The 17,731-nt window shown below is 41.2% G+C and overlaps 1 non-coding gene across 1 annotated transcript; it reads left to right on the top strand.

Annotated features, from left to right (window-relative positions):
* Positions 1-17,045: 17,045 nt before the first annotated feature.
* On the top strand, positions 17,046-17,164 carry LOC145544023 (small nucleolar RNA SNORA40). The gene has a single exon (XR_014081248.1). It is a non-coding gene; the product is annotated as a small nucleolar RNA SNORA40 (small nucleolar RNA).
* Positions 17,165-17,731: the final 567 nt, after the last annotated feature.

Consider the following 17,731-nt stretch of genomic DNA (forward strand, 5'->3'; position numbering starts at 1 on the left):
TTCTGGGTTCCTATGCAATATTGCTCTTTACAGCATCGGACTTTGCGTCTATCACCAGTCATCTCCACAGCTGGGTATCGTTTTTGCTTTGGCTCCATCCCATCATGCTTTCTGGAGTTATTTCTCCACTGATCTCCATTAGCATTTTGGGCACCTACTGACCTGGAGAGTTCATCTTTCAGTGTCCTATCTTTTTGCCTTTTCATACTGTTCATGGGGTTCTCAAGGCAAGAATACTGAAGTGGTTTGCCATGCCCTTCTCCAGTGGACCAGTAGAAAAACATCTACTTCTGCTTTATTGACTACGCTAAAGTCTTTGACTGTGTGGATCACAACAAACTGTAGAAAATTCTGAAAGAGATGGGAGTACCAGACCACCTCACTTGCCTCCTGAGAAAACTGTATGCAGGTCAGGAAGCAACAGTTAGAACCAGACATGGAACAACAGATTGGTTCAAAATTGGGAAAGGAGTATGTCAAGGCTGTATATTGTCACCTTGCTTATTTAACTTATATGCAGAGTACATCATGAGAAATGCCAGGCTGAATGAAGCACAAGCTGGAATCAAGATTGCCAGGAGAAATATCAATAACCTCAGAGATATGCAGATGACACCACTCTTATGGCAGAAAGTGAAGAGGAACTAAAGAGCCTCTTGATGAAAGTGAAAGAGGAAAGTGAAAGCTGGCTTAAAGCTCAACATTCAGAAAACTAAGATCATGGCAGCCAGTACCATCACTTCATGGCAAATAGACGGGGAAACAATGGAAGCAGTGACAGACTTTCTTTTCTTGGGCTCCAAAATCACTGTAGATGGTGACTGCAGCCATGATATTAAAAGATGCTTGCTCCTTGGAAGAAAAGCTATGACCAACCTAAACAGAATATTAAAATGCAGAGACATTTCTTTGCTGACAAAAGTCCATCTAGTCAAAGCTATGGTTTTTCCAGTAGTCATGTATGGATGTGAGAATTGGACCATAAAGAAGGCTGAGCATTGAAGAGTTGATGCTTTTGAACTGTGGTGTTGGAGAAGACTCTTTAGAGTCCTTTGGACTGCCAGGAGATCAAACCTGTCAATCTAAAGGAAATTAGTCCTGAATATTCATTGGCAGGACTGATGCTGAAGCTGAAACTACAATACTTTGGCCACCTGATGCAAAGAACTGACTCATTGGAAATGACCCTGATGCTGGGAAAGATTGAAGGTGGGAGGAGAAGGGGATGACAGAGGATGAGATGGTTGGATGGCATCACTGACTTGATGGACATGAGTTTGAGCAACCTCCGGGAGATGGTAAAGTACAGGGAAGCCTGGCGTGCTGCAGTCCATGGGGTCGCAAAGAGTCGGACATGAGTGAGCAACTGAACAGCAACAACAAAGCACGATGCCTGGCACATAGTGAGCATGCAGCCAGTATTAATAGTTGTTAGGCAAATCTTCAGGCTTCCCACGTGGCATTAGTGGTAAAGATCTGCCTGCCAATGCACGAGACACAAGAAACCCGCATTCGATCCTTTGGCCAGGAAGATCCCGTGGAGGAGGGCATGGCAACCCCACTCCAGTATTCTTGCCTGGAGAATCCATTGACAGAGGAGCCTGGAGGGCTACAGTCCAGGGGTCACAAACAGTCAGATATGACTGAAGCGACTTAGCACACAGGCAGGCAAGCCTTCAGAAGCCTCTCCCATTCTAAACTGACAAATTGTCCTTGACACACAGTAGTGCAGTGAAAAGACTTTCAACACTTACGATCTTGAGTAAAATTATCTTAACCTCTTTGTGCTCTGTTGACCTCACAGGTGGTTTCGGATGTAACATGACACCATCTATGCAGAGCAGCAACCACAGTGCCTGGCATGGAGTGAACCCTTAATAAACAGAGTGCTGATTAACACAGGAAGAGTTACCAAGCCAAAGTTTGAACAGCTCTTGTTGCAAACAGGCTGGTCACAGGTGGTCACTCTCTTGTATACATTTTGGGCTGGCCCTCAGTGTTTTACAAATTTTTAAGTTGCTTGCCAGCATTAGAAACAGAAATTTCACATATAAGCCCAGATTCTTCCATTTTTAATGTGAAGCTCTGACTAGGCGTCACACCAGACCTATAAGGAAGATGGCATATAGCAGTTGTTGCTGTTGTTCATTTGCTCAGTCGTTCCCGATTCTTTGCGACCCCATGGACCGCAGCGCACCAGTCTTCCCTATCCTTCACCATCTCCATATAGCATATAGCAGAGAAACCTAATTTCTTGCAAAGGAGCCAAGTAATCCCTGAAGAAGTGATGTTAAAGCTGAGACATGAAAGTTGAGTAGGAGTTAATCTGATAAAGAGGGTGGAGATGATGTTCCCAGCAAAGGGACTGGCAGGTCTAAAGACCCTGATTCAGGGACATTAGTGCCTCCAGGACACTTCAGGGAAGCCTGGCTGGAGCACAGAGGAGGGGAAGGTGGGAAGATGAGACTCCAGTTGACACCTTATGGATTTTGGACTGTATCGTGGGGGTGAGTGTAGTTCAAGGCTGGAAGCTGGGCGGTAGCCAACTGGTGTAACAAACTGATGGGGCTAGACAAGGTCAGAATGGATTAGGGTCAAGGGTCAAGACTGAGCAGATGAGAAAGCAGAGCAGTACTAGAGCCCCATCTAGAAACTCTGGGCAGACGCAGGATAGCCTGTCAGGTGTGGTCTTGCAAAGGGTTGACTTTACAAGGACCAAGCTAAGCTGGACACCAGGGTGAATTTCTTATGTTCATTTTCAGAAAAAAATGAGAAAAATAAAGATTTGGACAAGGACATATAACAAATGAGATATAGAACTAGACTCACAACACCTACCTCTAGCTTCCTGCTTATCTCACTGTATTAATATTCTCAAGGTGAATAATCTCAGTACCAATACTGTGTTGTCAATAATATAGGTCCTTCATCAAGAGCTTGCTAAATGGTAGGCTCTGTGTTCATGTGCATTATCATTCTCATTATTTCATTTAGTTAACAGCTATAGTCCACCCAAAATAGTATGTACCAGGGGACTGCTGGGCACTGGAGACACAGGAATGAATGAGACCGACACATCCCTATCCTGTGGGAGTTCACCATCCGGAAAGGAGGTAAGTAGTCGAGGTAATGACAAAGGGTAATTGGCAGGCATTGTAGGGAGAGTGTAAGGGTGAACGCATCCTACCACTGGCAGCTGGGAAGGCTTTCTGGAAGAAGTGACAGCTGAGCTGAAAAGGCAGGAGTGAAACTCAGAGGAAGATTGTTCCAAGAAAAGAGAACAGCACATGGAAGTCACTATTCTCACCATAAGCTGATGAGACAAGTGCTGTGGTTATCCCCTCTTCACAGATGAAGAAACTGAGGTCCTAAGAGAGATGAAGTAACTGACCCACTAGTGCTGGAGCCAGGGGATAAGCCTGGATCTGCCTGGACCAAGGCTCATTCTCTTCGCTGCTAAACTGGATATTTCTCTTAGTTGGTCTGTTCCTTCTAAGGGTCATGTGAGTGAAGTGGAATATTAACTGAGGTGCCTGAGATGCAAGAAGTTGAAATCATGGCTTACAAACTATGCAAGCATGTCCGTGTCAGGGTTGGCTGTCTGTTTGGGAATGACAGCTATTCAGTGACACAGCTCCTGTGCTAACATCTGAATGGATGTTTAGTTCAGCTGAATATGATTCAACAGCCATTTATTGAGTGCCTACTATGTGCAAGGAAGGGTGCCAGGCACTGTCAGAGTTACAGAGATGATGAGGAAAGTGCCCAGGTACTAGGCTAAAGATCATGTTTGTTGTTTAGTCGCAAAGTCATGTCCTGCTCTTTTATGATCCCATGTTAATCACTAACAAATTTAAAAACTTAAATAACAAAGCCATAAATAACCCTGGCAGTTAGAAACCACAGATAATATCATAATAGCTACCAAGTTTTGAGACCTTAATGAAAATAAAACTGATCATGAAATCATAGCTAAAAACTAAAAGCCCATTCTGTGAGATTAGGTTGAGGAATTTGCATGTATTATCTCTTTTAACCAATGCTCATTCTATAAAGCTAATATCACAGTGTCAATGGTACTAATATAGCCCATTTTATAGATGAGGAAACTGAGCTTCAGAGGTTTTTGCCTGAAATTGCAGGGCTTCCCAGGTGGAGCACTGATAAAGACTCTGCCTGCTGATGCAAGAGACACAAGAGATGAGAGTTCAATCTCTGGGTCAGGAAGATCCCCTGGAGAAGGAAAGGACAACCCATGACAGTAATTTTGCCTGGAAAATTCCATGGACAGAGGAGCCTGACAGACTACAGTCCATGGGGTTGCAAAGAGCTTCTTGTAAACAGAAGAACTATAATTCAAACCCAGGTCTGCCTGACTCCAAAACTTGGACTCTAGAGCATTGTACCACACCATCTTTGCAAGAAGAGTCAGCTTGTGAAAACCCAGGGGAATGTATGATCTGCATTTAGCCAAGCACACGTCCAGACAGGAGAAATAAATATCAGTGCTTTAAAAACCCGTCAGAGGAGTAAAGAAACAGGGGAAAAAATAAAACAAGATGTCTAATCATTTAAACACTAGTTAATCCCTAAATGGAGAAGGCAATGGCAACCCACTCCAGTATTCTTGCCTGGAGAATCCCAGGGACAGAGGAGCCTGGTGAGAGTCGGACACAACTGAAGCGACTTAGCAGCAACAGCAGCAGCAGTAATCCCTAAATGGAGAGCCCACCTCAAATATTTATACTGCTCTTTTTATCACTTAATTCTACTTAAACTGGCCTCTAGAAGTATCTTTAAATTTAATTAGTAGTTAAAGCTTCGAATTTTTGGTATCAAGATATACCTCTTTGAATTTTTAAAATAATTAATTAATTAATTAATTAGGCTCTCCTGGTCATAGTTGTGGCTCTCAAGATCTTCAATCTTCTTTGTCGCATGAGGGGTCTAGTTCCCTAACCAGGGATCAAACCCAGGCCCCTTGCATTGGGAGCTTGGAGTCTCAGCCTATGGACCACTAGGGAAGTCCCACCTCCTTTAATTCTTGTTTTACATCTATATGAGAAAGAAAAGAAACTATTTCATAAAAATCAGTATCAAGCAAATAAGAGAACCTCATTAATGGTGAGCTGGATGACTCACAATCTGGAATCAAGATTCCCAGGAGAAATGTCAACAACCTCAGATATGCAGATGATAACTCTTTAATGGCAGAAAGTGAAGAGCGACTAAAGAGCCTCTTGATGAAGAGTGAGTGTTAGTCGCTCAGTCATGTCCGACTCTTTTGAATCCCCATGGATTGTAGCCCACCAAGTTCCTCTGTCCATGGAATTCTCCAGGCAAGAATTTTAGAGTGGATTGCCATTCCCTTCTCCAGCAGATCTTCCTGACCCATGGATCAAACCTGTGTCTCCTGCATTGCAGGCAGATTCCTTGCTGTCTGAGCTGAAGAGGAAAAGAGGTGAATGCAAAAGATGGCTTAAAACTCAACATTCAAAAAATGAAGATCATGGCATTCAGTCCCATCACTTCATGGCAAATGGGGGGGAAACAATGGAAACAGTGACAGATTTTATTTTCTTGGGCTCCAAAATCACTGTGAACAGTGACTTCAGCTACAAAATTAAAAGATGCTTGCTCCTTGGAAGAAAAGCTATAACAAATCTAGACAGTGTATTAAAAAGCAAAGACATCACTTTGCCAACAAAGGTCCGTCTACTCAAACTGACTACTGGTTTTTCCAATAGTCATGTACGGATGTGAGAGTTGGACCATAAAGAAGGTTGAGCACCAAAGAATTGATGCTTTCAAACTGTGGTGCCTGAGAAGACTCTTGAGAGTCCCTTGGACCAGTCAATTCTAAAGGAAATCAACCCTGAATATTCATTGGAAGAACTGATGCTGAAGCCGAAGCTCCAATACTTTGGCCACCTGGTATGAAGGGCTGACTCATTGGAAAAGACCCTGATGCTGGGAAAGATTGAAGGCAGGAGAAGGGGATGACAGAGGCTTAGATGGGTGGATGGCATCATCGATTCAATGGGCATGAGTTTGAGCAAACGCTGGGAGATGGTGAAGAACAGGGAAGCCTGGCGTGCTGTGGTCCATGACATTGCAGAGTCGACACGACTGAACAACAACAACAATAGTTAAGGATGTGGGTACAAACTGTGCTATGCTTTGCAAACTGGGGTAAGAACATCCCTTGCAGTAGGCAGCCATCAACCATGGGACATGAACATTCTGTCTCTGATTATTTGTGGCTGTAGGCAGGGAGATATGCAGCCTCGTTCCAGATGTTCAGATACAGCCAGAAGTGAAACCTATGCAGCTAAGGAAGTGCCCCGAATTGCCTCTGTGACACATGGATCAGGAAGATCATTGATGTGTTCAAACATATGATGTTTAAACTGTTGTGTTTAAACATATGGATGCTTGCATTTCCATCTGCTTATTTACCCTTTGACCTAACATAAAAAAGGCGTGAAATAAAACTAATGCTTACTTTATGCTACTTTGAATATGCTATGTTATTGTCTCTTAACAGTTCATTTAATCCTGTAAAATGAGTTCAAAGAGGTAGAACACACAACAGCTTCTATCACAGCAACTGTAACAAGTTACTTATTACAACTATCGTATTAGTAGAAAAGTATAATGATAGCTTTCATTTATTGAGTGCACACTATGTTCCAGGCACTGTACAGAGCACTCCTCATTGTTATCTTTTTTCAAGCATAAAGTGTTTTTATTTAATTTTAAATATTTATTGAAGTATGGCTGATTTACAATGTTGTGTTAATTTCTGCTGTACAGCAAAGTGAATCATATATATATATTTATATCAACACTTTTTTTAGATTCTTTCGCCGTATATATAGGTCATTACAGAGTATTGAATAGAGTTCCCTGTGCTGTACAGTAGGTCCTTATTTGTTATCTGTTTTATATAGAGTAGTATGTATATGTCAGTCCCAATCTCCCAGCTTATCCCTCCCCCTCCCTTACCCTCTGGTATTCATAAGTTTTTTTATATCTGTAACTATTTCTGTTTTGTATTTAAGTTCATTTGTACCCTCTTTTAGATTTCATGTATAAGCAGCATCATATGATATTTGTCTTTCTCTGACTTACTTCATCAGTATGAGAATTTCTAAGTCCATCCATGTTGCTGCAAATGGCATTTTTTATGGCTAAGTAATATTCCATTGTGTACTTTATCCATTGTCTTCTTTATCCATTCATCTGACGATGGACATTTAGGTTGCTTCCATGTCTTGGCTATTGTAAATAGTGCTGCTATGAACACTGGGGTGCAATATCTTTTCCAATAATGGTTTTCTCTGGATATATGTCTAGGAGTGGGATTGCTGGATCATTGTGTGTGTGTGTGTGTGTATTAGTCACTCAGTCATGTCCAACTCTTTGCAACTCCCTGGACTGTAACCCACAAGGCTCCTCTATCCATGGAATTCTCCAGGCAAGAATACTGGAGCGGGTAGTCATTTCCTTCTCCGGGAGATCTTCCCCACCCAGGGATAGAACCTGGGTCTCCCGGATTGTAGGTAGATTCTTTACTGTCTGAGCCACCAGGGAAGCCCTTGCTGGATCATATTGTAGCTCTGTTTTTAGTATTTTAAGGAACCTCCATACTGTTCTCCATAGTGGCTGCACCAATTTACATTCCCAGCAGAAGTGTAAGAGAGTTCTCTTTTCTCCACACCCTCTCCAGCATTTATTGTTTGTAGATTTTTTTTATAATGGCCACTTACATCAGTGTGAGGTGATACCTCATTGTAATTCTGATTTGCATTTCTCTAAAAATTAGTGAAGCTATGACAAACCTAGACAGTGTATTAAAAAGCAGAGACATTACTTTGCCAACAAAGGTCCATCTAGTCAAAGCTATGGCTTTTCCAGTAGTCATATATGGATGTGAGAGCTGGACCATAAAGAAAGCTGAGCGCCAAAGAATTGATGCTTTTGAACAGTGGTGTTGGAGAAGACTCTTGAGAGTCCCTTGGACTGCAAGGAGATCAAATCTGTCAATCCTAAAGGAAATCAACCCTGAATATTCATGTTGGCAGGACTGATGCTGAAGTTGAAACTCTAATACTTTGGCCACCTAATAAGAAGAGCCAACTCATTGGAAAAGACCCTGACGCTGGGAGAGATTGAAGGTGGGAGGAGAAGGGGAGAAAGAGGATGAGGTGGTTGGATGGTATCACTGACTCAATGAACATGAGTTTGAGCCAGCTCTGGGAGATGATGAAGGACAGGGAAGGCTGGAGTGCTGCGAACCACTGGGTTTGCAGAGTCAGAAATGACTGATCGGCTGAACAACAGTAATTAGTAATGTTGAGCATCTTTTCATGTGTCTCTTAGCCATCTGTGTGTCTTCTTTGGAAAAATATATATTTAGAGTCCCTTGGACTGCAAGAAAATCCAACCAGTCCATCCTAAAGGAGATCAGTCCTGGGTGTTCATTGGAAGGACTGATGTTGAAGCTGAAACTCTAATACTTTGGCCACTTCATGCAAAGAGTTGACTCATTGGAAAAGACCCTAATGCTGGGAAGGATTGGGGGCAGGAGGAGAAGGGAACAACAAAGAATGAGATGGCTGGATGGCATCACCGACTCGATGGACATGGGTTTGGGTAGACTCTGGGAGTTGGTGATGGACAGGGAGGCCTGGCGTGCTGCGATTCATGGGGTCGCAAACAGTTGGACACGACTGAGTGACTGAACTTAACTGCCCATTTTTTGATTGGGTTGTTTGTTTTTTTTAAATTTTGAGTTGCATGAGATGTTTGTATGTTTTGGAGATTAATCAATCCCTAGCTGGTTGCTTTGTTTGCAAAGGTTTTCTCCCATTCTGAGAGTTGTCTTTTTGTTTTGCTTATGGTTTCCTTTGCTATGCAAAAGCTTTTAAGTTTAATTAGGCCCCATTTATTTATTTTTGTTGTTATTTTCATTACTCTAAGAGGTGGATCAAAAAAGATCTTGTTGCCATTTATGTCAAAGAATGTTCTGCCTATGTTTTCCTCTAAGAGTTTTATAATACCTGGCCTTACATTTAGGTCTTTAATCTCATACATTATTTCATGTACTCTTCAGAACAACCCTATGGTCTGAGGACTATCACCTATTTTACAGAAAAAAAGCTGACATTGAGGAGGTTAAGCAACTTCCCGAGGTCACACAGAGAGCAAGTAGCATCTGAGGCAGACAGGTCCTCAAGGCTCTCTGAGAGACTAACACCATATATAGGCATCAGGCTTGTCTTCCCCAGGCAAGCTTTTCTCTTTTTCCTCATCGATAGAGACTCCTGATTCCCCTCCCCAGTTGTGGTTGCTGTTCAGTTACTAAGTCCTGTCTGACTCTTTGAGACCCCATGGACTGCAGCAAGCCAGGCTTCCCCGTCTCACTCTCTCCTGGAGTTTGCTCAAACTCATGTCCATTGAATCGATGATGCCATCCAACCATCTTATCCTCTGTCACCCCCTTCTACTCCTGCCCTCAGTCTTTCCCAGCATTAGGGTCTTTTCAAATGAGTCAGTTCTTTGCAACCGGTGGCCAAAGTATTGAAATTTCAGCTTCAGCATCAGTCCTTCAAATGAATATTCAGGGTTGATTTCCTTTAAGACTGACAGGTTTGATCTCCTTGTTGTCCAAGCAGTAAGAGAAGTACCTCATAGCAATTGAGCCTTGAGAGGATATGTCTGCAGTCAGGCAGCCTAGGCTAAAACCCATTTCTACCTCTTACAGCTGTGACCTTGGCTGTATTTCTCTGTGAGCCCCCGTTTCCTTATCAGTAAAATGAGGATAATCATGTCTATCTCAGAAGACTGTTGAAGTGTTTAAGATGTGTTTTTTATTTTTTACTTCTTAAAAAATATTTTAAAAATTTATTTCTGTATTTATTTTTAAATATTTTGGGCTGTTCTGAGATTTCATTGCTTCCCACAAACTTTCTCTAGTTGTTGTGCGAAGGGGCTACTCTCTAGTTGTATTGTTTCGGCTTCCCACTGTGCTGACTTCTCTTGTCACAGAGTGAAGGCTCAGTAGTTGTGGCCCATGGGCTTAGTTGCTCCGAGGCATATGGAATCTTCCCTGATCAGAGATGGAGCTGGTGTTCCCTGCATTGCAAGGCAGATTCCTAACCGCTGGACTACCAGGGAAGCCCCTTTCAAAAATATTCATTTATTTGGCTGCATTGGGTCTTAGTTGTCTTATATGGGATCTTTCATTACTATGCACGGATTCTCTAATTGCTGGCTTATTTGCTTTGTGGTATGCATTGCAAGGCAGATTCTTAACCACTGGACAACCAAGGAAGTCCCCTGTAGGTTTTTAGTACAGAGATCAGTTCAGTTCAGCTGCTCAGTCGTGTCTGACTCTTTGCGACTCCATGAATTGCAGCACGCCAGGCGTCCCTGTCCATCACCAACTCCCGGAGTCTACCCAAACCCATGTCCGTCGAGTCAGTGATGCCATCCAACCATCTCATCCTCTGTCGTCCCCTTCTCCTCCTGCCCCCGGTCCTACCCAGCATTAGTACAGAGATCAGAACATAGTAATTGCTTAATAAACAGTAACTCTGATTATTACCTGTCAGCCACCAACTTTATCAGGTACATCTAATAAGGACTGAATTTCAGGAGTGGACCCAACTTAAGGTCAGACTGGGGCCCAAAACACTATTATGCCTGATTCTTTAAAAACATAGCACAACTTATGTGAACAAATGAATTGTTACCAAGTTGTCATCGCCTTGGGGGCAGTGCACTTGTTCCAGGGACGCTTCCACTCTCCAGAACATTCTGGGGGTACCCAATTCAGAAATGGCTTTAGGGCCTATGACACATTCTTTTGAATATCCTTATCAATAGCAAATCTTTACCCTCTGTAAAGACAATTCAGTGTTTGAAATAATCAGAAGTTGCTGAATAAGGGGAAGATGAAGTAAGACTAATTTTCCAGTATGACTTTTAGATGGATTTTGTCCTTTTATTTTATTTTATTTTTGTCCCTTTATTTTATTTTTGACTTGATGAATCTTAGTTTTCCCACCAGAGACTGAACCCGAACCCTCAGCAGTGGAAGTGCAGAGTCCTAACCACTGGACCACCAGGGAATTCCCAAGGATTTTATCCATTTAAAATAAACTAGTTTTTCTTATCTTTCAATTAAAAAATAAATTAATTAAAAAAATAAAAATAAAAAAACTAGTTTTTCAAAGGTAAAAGCAAATGAAGTCCAATTAAATTAAAACAAGAAAGAAAATTACCCATAGCTTACAATACATGCATGTTAAGTTGATTCAGTTGTGTCCAACTCTTTGCGAACACACGGACTGTAGTCCGCCAGGCTTCTCTGTTCATGGGATTATCCAGGCAAGAATACTGGAGTAGGTTGCCATGCCTTCCTCCAGGGAATCTTCCTGATCCATGGATTGAACCCACATCTTTTTTTTTTTAATTTTTTAAAAATTTATTTATTTTAATTGGAGGCTAATTACAATATTGTAGTGGTTTTTGCCATACATTGACATGAATCAGCCAGGGGTGTACATGTGTTCCCCATCCTGAACCCCCCTCGCACCTCCCTTCCCATCCCATCCCTCTGGGTCATCCCAGTGTACCAGCCCTGAGCACCCTGTCTCATGCATCGAACCTGGACTGGCGATCTGTTTCACATATGATAATATACATGTTTCAATGCTATTCTCTCAAATCATCCCACCCTCACCTTCTCCCACAGAGTCCAGTAGACTGTTCTATACATCTATGTCTCTTTTGCTGTCTTGCATATAGGGTTATCGTTACCATCTTTCTAAATTCCATATACATGCCTTAGTATACTGTATCAGTGTTTTTCTTTTTGACTTACTTCACTCTGTATAATAGGCTCCAGTTTCATCCACCTCATTAGAACTGATTCAAATGTATTCATTCTTTTTAATGGCTGAGTAATATTCCATTGTGTATATGTACCATAGCTTTCTTATCCATTCGTCTGCTGATGGATATCTAGGTTGCTTCCATGTCCTGGCAATTATAAACAGTGTTGCGATGAACACTGTGGTACACGTGTCTCTCCACTCTCAATGCAGGGGGCATGGGTTCGATCCCTGGTCAGGTAACTAAGATCTCCCCATATGCTACATGGTGTGGCCAAATAAATAAATAAAAATAAAATTAAAAAAGTCAAATTGGTTTGACTTCTCTCTCTCCCTCCCCAAATCAAAAAATATATATATTTGAAAAAAATTACAAAAATATGTGTGTAGTTTCTCAAAACTAGTACTTTGAAGGGAATCACTTATTTAGATGTTTGTCTTCTGATATTTTTGTTTTTTTAAAAAATTAATCTCATCACTTCACATTCACACCTCCAAAGAAAAACACAGGAGCAATTATAGTCCACTTGACAAAAACACCATTGTGATGACTTACATCCTGTCCACCTTGAGTTTGGTGCTGCTGCTATACTGTTGGGCCCCACACTGCTGGGAACCTGCCATTGCCTAGAGGCTTCTGGGGGTGGGATTGTCTCTCCTTTGAAAGAGGAAGGATCACCTTTTAAAGTGAGTGGAGAAGACTGACTTCTTTACCCTCTTATACCAATCACACCAGCTAAAAAGGGCACAGAGTGGAAAATTCCAGATACCCATTACTCCCCTACTAAAGCAATGATCTTTTGTTTTGTTTTGTTTTTAATTATTATAACTTTTCAGTTACATAAGAAACCTACATTCATTGTAAATATATACATAAGACAGGCAAAAACAATAAAAAGTACAGCGCATTTCCCAATACCAAGCAAAAACCATTAAGATTTTGAAGTATTTACCCTCACACCATTTTCTCTACAGTACATGTTTTATCAAAAATAGCATGCCACGTGTGCTCAGTCCCTCAGTCGTGTCCGACTCTGTGACCCCATGGACTGTAGCCTGCCAGGCTCCTCTGTCCACGGAATTTTCCAGGCAAGAATATTGGAGCGGTTTGCTATTTCCTTCTCCAGGGGATCTTTCCCTACCCAGAGATCAAGCCTGTGGCTCTTGCATCTCTTGCATTGGCAGGCAAGTTCTTTATCTTTGATCCACCTGGAAAGCTCAAGGAGACTGAGGAAGAGAAGTAATTTGCCTAAGGTCACAAAGTTTATAAGTTAACTAACTGGAATATTTTTTCCCATGTTGTTAAATTGATTTCCATACAATTTTTTGAATGGCTGCACAGTATCTCACTCTGTGGATGAAGTATCATTTAATTGTTCCACTTCCTTTTATGAGACATCTAGATTATTTCCATTTTTCAATGTTATACACATCACTAAGATACCTACTATGTGACCTTTGTGCACATCCTTGATTATTTCCTTTTAGGCTAAATGCCCTCAAGAAGAGTTGCATTGATTTTTATTTCTTTCAAAGAGATGTTCCTTTCTCTATGTTTTTCATGATCTTAAATGTTGTGAATTTTACCACTTTTGCCTACAGCAATATTTTAAAATTCATTTTACCAGTTCTGAGAAATGAATTCCAGTGCTAAAGGGCGAGTCATTTCTCTAAAGTAAAAGAGCCAGGGCCTTATATCTCCCCCCTTTCCACGCTCTCTTGCTTTTTACAGGTGCTGAACTTCATGGCTTATCCACTTGTTCATCGGAGAGGAATGAGGAGTGTTAACCTGGGACAAACCAATTTATGCAGGCAAGATGCTTTTGGTCTATGAGTCAGCATTTACTAATTCACTCATTCATTCATTCAGTAAATATTTGAATAGTTACTTTATGAGTAGTACTAAGCAGAGGTTATGGGGTTCACAGAAAAAAATATTTAGAACATGCTAAACAACATTTAGCACATTATCTGGCACACAATAATTGCTCGAGAAATCAATATTTATGCCAGGCACTGTGCTAATTGCCCAAGGAGTGTATTATCTCCTTTAATTCCTACATCAACCTGCAGAATTGGGTTCTTTTTTTTAATATTTATTTTTATTTATTTATTTGGCTGCACGGGGTCTTAGCTGTGACATGTGGGATCTAGTTCCCTGACTGGGATTGAACTGTGCCCCTTGCATTGGAAGTCATTCTTAACCACTGGACAGCCAGGAAAGTCCCGGGGGTCTTTTATTATTCCCATTTTGCAGATGAGAAAATTGAGGCCTAGAAAGGTTTACCCAGATTGAGCAACGTATATGTGGTGGTCAGATTTGAACTGAAGACTCCAGAGTCTGTGCTCTGAACTATTATGCTGTACTACAAAACACAATTTCTCCCCTTAAGACACATGCAATCTTAACAATGCTAAAACTGAAAACAGCTAACTTACATGCCAAGCACTCTGCTAGGCCTTTATGCTTATCAATCATTTAATTGATATGACAGCTCTATGAAGTAGATACCATTGTAATTATACTTGTTTTATAGATGAGAAAATAGACATTCTGAGAGTTTAAAGAACTTGCATTTAAATTCTACAGTAACTACTAAAGGGTAGCACTAGAAGCCAAGATAGACAAACAAATTACTAGGGCTTGCCTAGTGGCTCAGTGGTAAAGAATCAGCCTGCTAATACAGGAGATACAGGTTCGATTCCTGGTCCAGGAGGATCCCATATGCTGTGGAGCAAGGAAACCTGTGCACCACAACTACTGAGCCTGTGCTCTAGAGCCCAGGAACCACAACAAGAGAAGCCACCACAATGAAGGGTAACTAAACCCCTGCTAACTAGAAAGTCCATGCAGCAACAAAGACCCAGCACAGCCTCCCCCTCAAAAAGAAAGCAACCCAAAGAATTACTGTATAGGGAACGTGATGAAATGTAAAACAAGTGTTGCTACTGAGCTGTCATCAAATGTCAGAAGTCACAGGAAGGAAACTTCATGACCTTTTTGTGTTCTAGGAATGATCACAGAACAACAGAAAGGGAAAATCCTGGCTGCTTGTGAGGCCTGGTGTTGAAAGCCTTCACAGAGATTATTTCATTATATCCTCTACGTGACAAAGATGTCAAATTTCCTCACTTTGACAGATGAGGAAATGGATTCTCTAGAAAGTGATGCAATATGTCCAAGGTCACACAGCTGGTAAATGGAAGGGCTAGAACTAGAACCTATTCTGTCTCTCAAGCCTGAGCCCTTAACCACTATGTTATCTGCTTTCTATTATTTGATCTTGCTTTTTGGTTGTGTGGGAGTCACATAGCCAGAAATGAATGGAAAAGTCAAAGCTAAATGGATATTAAGGAAGATAATGTATAAGCAAGAGTATTCAAGTACATTCAAGCAAAAGGAAGCAGATCTGCTTGGTCAGTGCTAAAGATTCATTTGTTTTGGGAAGGAGTCCCTTGTTTGCATACCTTTGATGACTACAGGAACTGTATAAATGTCTGTTTCTGCCATTGTATTGGGAGCTATTAAAGACAGGGACTGTATCTTGGACACTGTAAGCCAGTGTCTAGCATTGTTGTTGCTTATTCGCTAAGTCCTGTTCGACTCTTTTGTGACCTCATGGACTGTAGCCCACCAGGCTCCTCTGTCCATGGGACATTCCAGGCAAGAGTACTGGAGTGGGTTGCCATTTCCTTCTAAAGGGGATCTTCCCAGCCCAGGGATCAAACCCACGTCTCCTGTGTCTCCTGCATTGGCAGACAGATTTTTTTACCACTGTGCCACCTGGGAAGCCCACTGGAATGGCAGGCAAACTTCCCTTGCCACAAGGCAAAGCCTAAGGAGTTTATCAAGAAAAACACTAAACTCTGTTCAAGGACATAAGAAGACCTGGATCAATGTCATGATCCAGATAACCTCAGTTGTGTAAAAATTTCATTCATTTAACAAATATTCAGAGTGACTATCACAGGCCAGGCATTGTTCTGGGTACTAGGGGTACAGCAGAGAACAAAACAGAGCACCTATCCTCACGAATCTTATATTTTTAGTAGAGAAGCAGTGATTAGATAATCTAAAGTTGGATAGTAATAAATGCTATGAAAACGATTAAATAAAAGAAAGAAAGGGTAATGGGTAGTGAGTGTGCTACTTAATTTAGGATGGTTGGGGGTGCCTATCAACATTTTAACAGAGACCTGAAAGAGATGAAGGAAGTCTGCCACATTGAATTCTGGCAAGGTAGCACTCCATGCAAATGTCAGTTCTCCTGCATGAGAGAAAAACAAGTCTATGAAAGCTAAGTCTATTTTCAGAGGGAAATAAAAGTAGGGAGACCTGCCCTACTGGTAGAACTGGCTCTACCACGAAGCCACAGTAATAAAAATATTGTGTTGACACTGAAACAGAGAAAATGATCAATGGAATGGAATGGAGAGCCTGGAAATGGGAACTTAACATGTGATAAAAGTGACATCATGAAATACTGGAATGATTGTTTTTCCCTTGGTAATAGAAAAATGACTTCACTGTGTAGAGAAAAAAGCTGAATTTTTCCCTAAATGTGAAAGTTAAAACTATAAAGCTATTATTACACAGTACAGGAAAATCTCTGTTACCCAGGTATAAATAAAGACTTCCAAAATAAGACTCCAAACTCTAAGGTCAAAATTTAGGACATCTACTAAATTAATGACTAACAAATTTGCATGAAGGTTGCAGACTGGGAGAAGGTATCTGCAGTGTTTAAACAAGGAGGGACTTCCCTGGTAGCCCAGTGGTTAAGACACCATCCTCTTGATGCAAGGGGCCCAGGTTCAGTCCCTGGTCAGAGAACTAGATCTTGCATGTGGCAGCAAAGATTGAAAATCCAGTGCGAGACAGCTAAGACCTAGAGCAACCAAAAAAATAAATAAATGTTAATAAAACAAACAAGGAATAATGTCTAGAAAATACAAACAATTGCTACAAATCAACAAGACAAGAAATCAAGTAGAAAAACAAGCAAAGGATATGTAATACCTTAGTTTTACATATAAAGCATACAGAAAAATGAAAGTGTCAACTTTAATTATAATCAGAGAAATGTGAATCAAAATAGCTGAGAACTGCCACTTTACTGCTACCAGACTACCAAAATCAATAGCACTTGTGTTTGTTTTTGTTTAGTCTGTGGATAAAGACAGGTGAGAAAAGAAATCCTCTTTCGCAACCCAGAACTCATTGTTTAGTATGAATTTTGAGACAGATATGAAGGATCATGATACCTGAGAGAAATTCAAGTGGTGCAGGTATTGATAAACACAAAGGTTGCTTCCAGGACTATAGATTTTATCATTTAAAAGCTTAAGATATGAAGGAAATTACCAACTACATTGATTTAGCACTCTAATTTTAATGTTGACATAAAACAAAGATGGCTTCCTTTTTTGGGGCTTTTATTTTGAGAACCCAGGGTCTGAACCTTAAAAATGAATTGTCATATCCCAGTGATCTGTACTATTATCCTTTTTTTAGTTTTATTTAATACTCTCTATTTAATTTTATTTATTTTTGGCTGTGCTGGGTCTTTCTCTAGTTGTGGAGAACAGGGTTTACTCTCTAGTTTCAGTGCCCGAGCGTCTCATTGCAGTGGCTCCTCTTGTTGTGGCGTACAAGCTCTAGGGCTCCAGGGCTTCAGTAGTAGGGGCCCCCGGGCTCTAGGGCACAGGTTCAATAGTTGAGGCACATGGGCGGCATATGGGATCTTCCTGGATCAGGGATTGAACTAGTGTATCCTTCATTGGCAGGCAGATTCTTCACAACTGAGCCATCAAGGAAGCCCCACGTG

This window comes from Giraffa tippelskirchi, chromosome 3, assembly GCF_054371585.1.
Source record: "Giraffa tippelskirchi isolate mGirTip1 chromosome 3, T2T-mGirTip1v1.2.pri, whole genome shotgun sequence".
NCBI lineage: Eukaryota > Metazoa > Chordata > Mammalia > Artiodactyla > Giraffidae > Giraffa > Giraffa tippelskirchi.